General features: G+C 35.5%; 1 long non-coding RNA gene across 1 annotated transcript; it reads right to left on the minus strand.

The window, feature by feature from the left end:
- Positions 1–559: 559 nt before the first annotated feature.
- On the minus strand, positions 560–2111 carry LOC100677891. Its single transcript, XR_134135.4, has 5 exons — positions 1886–2111; positions 1584–1783; positions 1250–1496; positions 882–1053; positions 560–806 (listed from the first exon to the last, which is right to left on the minus strand). It is a non-coding gene; the product is annotated as an uncharacterized LOC100677891 (long non-coding RNA).
- Between the last annotated feature and the right edge of the window lie 1741 nt (positions 2112–3852).

The following is a 3852-nucleotide window of genomic DNA, read 5'->3' on the forward strand; positions in this document are numbered from 1 at the left end:
CCTCGGCAAGAGGGAGAGAGTAGACCAAGAGGAAAGAGCGAGAGGGCGATATGCGTAATTAAGATTAATGAACGGCGCTCTCTAAGATGAAAAATAACCGACGTGGAAATGAAATAGCTTCGGCTACCTGTGCAATTTCACCGCGCGCTGGCTCTCAGCTGGCTGGTTAGCGCTTTATTATACGTAGGGAATTTCTCGTTCGACGTCATTTTTCTCTTCGCTCGCTCGCTCCACTCTCGTGTACATCGCATACGATGATTTTATACGCGTGGCGAATTAGCGATTTTCATATATTTTTACGTATATAAGGCGAGTAAATATATAAACAGTAATGGCAGTTGGTACTGCAGTACTGGTTGTCAATAATTGCCCCAGTGCTGACTCCTTTACTGAAATGATAAGAACGGCCCAGGGGTGTAAAATGTATACTGGCCCATAGCTTTCAACCAGTACTATCTGTACTCTCGCAAAATCTCATTATACCAGGATCCAGAAAATTCGCCGGAATAAAACTATGAAACTTCAAAAAATTTTAGGTAATAAATACATGAAAAACATATTTTATAGTAAGATTTGGATTTATTGAATCATGTTTACATATATGGTTTAAATAACCTTAAATCTTCGTAGAAAACGATAACATAAGCATAAACATAACTTTTTAACAAAATAATGTTCATCAACTGATGTTTTTTAAGAACTGCGATTTTGCTTTCCCTTCTCTCTATCAGGTGCACCGGAAAAACAGCGTGATGCATAACTTGTTATGCTTTCCAATCTTACAGCAAATTTTTCCACCAGTACATCTACAAAATAAATCGTTTTCATTAGAACTTTACATTTTATATAGTTTTAGATAATCAATTTTTAAAAATTCATACCGGTCAATATTTTGTAGGTGTTGGTACTGCTGAAATTCAGCTTTCCCTGGCCCTTAATTTTTCTTCCGCAAGCTGAATAGTTAGTTTGGACGACTTTCGTGATAATGGACTTCAAAATTTTCCCAAGCGCTACCTTGAAACGAATGATGGCCAGTCGAACCATTTTAGTTTTCTGTAAAAAAATGATGAACACAAATAAGTATAATAATCAATGACTTTAATGCTAGTTGTATTTTTAAAGTTTAGGTTTTCATAATCACTACGAGCGAATTTTAAAATTTGCTTTAGTTAACAAATAAAAATATATACGCGCACTTTATTAGTGTCAAAAAGTAAAGAAGAAAAATAATAAATATGTTGGTAATTACCAATGCGTTTTCTTCCCTTCATCTAGGGCTAAAGTCTCATCGAATTGTTGAAATTCCTCTTGCACAGAAAAAGGGAACGTCCGAAGAATTTGCACCCCTGCAGCCTCAGGTTCTCCAAAAATTGGCATATTCATGTTGTGATTCTTTAAAAACTCGGGCAAATCGTATTGTATGTTGGCCTTGATACGATTTATTTTTTTGCATTCGTCTCTAGCTCTTCTGTCTTTCTTCGTTATAAGTGCACGACCTCCAAAGAATAACAAAATGTTATAAATGTGTTTTGTTTTAGAATTACGCGTTGTAAATACAATTTTTAGGCTAGTTGTTGACTTACTGTTTTTATTTACTGGCTCTTCAGTCTCGATAACCTCAACTTCATTGGCTCTTTTTCTGGAGTTTGTCGGGGCGGATTTTTCAAGCACAGGTGGAGGCGGCAATTCATCAAGCTCGAATTCAGCTTCAGCACTTTCAAGCACGAAATATCTCCCACCTCGAATGATTTTTCTAGTCGTCGCATCCCTTGTTCATAGTTTCCTAGAAAAATAACTTATGTATAGCCTACAAGAAGCTCAATATCATTCGTATCCTGTACTCGGCGTACTATATGTTAAAATATTGTATTTTAGGTTTCCATACAGCCAAGAGCGTGGCACAAGTTCGACGGCTTGTTTTCCGTTCTTCAGCGTGTAATTTTTAAAAACAACTATAGCAAACTTAGTCGAGGCACGTAGTGGCATTTTGAACTTTCAAAAGTAATCGTCGTTTCCTTTTGAGTTAAGTTCGACAGGGCACGCGCTCCAGTTTTCGTACGTGTGAAATGAACGCGACAGATAATTAAACAGTCCATAGCAACAACGTCGAGACAAAAGAGAAATTAAATTCGAATACAGATTGAATTTTCGTTATTTTCAAAAAACGTTGAATTATCGAAATGTATAATGGCATTATAATTTATAAATTGTAATATACTCGAGGTAACTAATTTTTTGATGTGTGCAAAGTTTTACTTGAGTTTCGCGCAGGGAATGTCAAAAAATCGTATGTGCACATGCACAGAATCAAATTTTTACACTCTTTTTTATTCGATTTTTTTATCAAAAATTCACATGTGAAGTAATTCAATGATATAACACTTAGTAGTGATCATTATTTTTAAACATTTTTTTGAAATATTATCGCAATCGTGAGTTTTTAACGTTTTCGATTTTTTTACAAGTTGTTGCACACCAACATTCTTTGATTCACACGGGTATTTAAAAGCATTTTCACACTTTAAATAATGACCTTGCATTTTCAGCGTTTGTCCATCAAAGAACAATCTATTTATTTCTAAAATTCGACCGTTTTTCAAGGATACTACATTATTAGGTTTCACAGTTTTTATAGTATTTTCTCTAAACGTTATCTCTAATAATTCACACTTTCCGTCATTCTTTCCTAAATAGCTTTTAGCATTTGATAAATCCTTTTTTAAACATTTACTAAACACATAATTTTTTCGAACGAATTTAGTTGTGACAGATTGCATTTCATGTAATCGGCGAGTTACTTGAACTAAAGGATTGTTTGGACTCCGAATCAAATTACGGATTTGACCGAGGCAGTTTTCAAATGCAAATGCTGAGAAAGATGACAGAGAAGCGTTCATGTATTTGACATCACTTGCAACTTGAATTAGGTTATGAAAGTTCATAACTTGGGAATCATTTCCATACATCGTAGGCATTAATAAGAAAAATTTCTTTAGTAAAGCATCTGCATAATCAGCTTCACTTACAGCAAGCTCTTCATTAAATAGAATTCGACTCGCAACATAGAGTAACAATAAGTCTTTGTACTTATTTGTTGTTATATATTTTTTAAATATAAAAGGAAGTATGTACAATAAAATAAATCTATACTGTGTGGCTTTCCAATGACTCTGTTCTTGTAAATTAAATGATTTTCTTTGAAATTCCATAGTAATATGCGGACTCATATTTTTCAAAATTCCTTCTAATTCACATTTTTGTTTTGAACCTAATTTATTTTTACTACTTTTATCAGTATAGTTTTCAAAAATTGATTTCATTATACCCAAGTGGAAGAAATGCATTGAGTCAAAAAAAAATTGATTGCCCGGTATATATGTAGGCATGACTGGAGGTTAATCTGATAAAAATCTGTGCAATAAAAATCCCATACACTGCCGCTCGGAATAGCTACGCTGGAAATCGATGGTTTTTCCCGAACAGAGAGAGCGAGGCCGAACTCGATCGTCCAAATTAAAGTATAAAACGCTACTGCGCGCATACCACTCGCGCGCGCGGAATACTTTCCGATACACGCTGGAATCGAGTAAAATTGAAAAATAGTTTACAGACCGCGCTCGCGAATCTATATCCACGGGGTAAAAAATTGACGCCGTCCTTGATAACTCCGTCTCGTATCCGTCGCATTTGCATCGCGATGCCGCGCGTATATGGTACTCGATCAATCTCAATGAAAATTCGATTGACGAGCAAACAAATATAAAAAATCGTAGCAATAAGCGCTAATCGCTCGCGCGACAGTCAGGCGTACTCGCGGGAAGGAGAGCTGAAACGGCATGAATCGACTCAGTG

Source organism: Nasonia vitripennis, chromosome 4, assembly GCF_009193385.2.
Source record: "Nasonia vitripennis strain AsymCx chromosome 4, Nvit_psr_1.1, whole genome shotgun sequence".
Classification (NCBI taxonomy): Eukaryota; Metazoa; Arthropoda; class Insecta; order Hymenoptera; family Pteromalidae; genus Nasonia; species Nasonia vitripennis.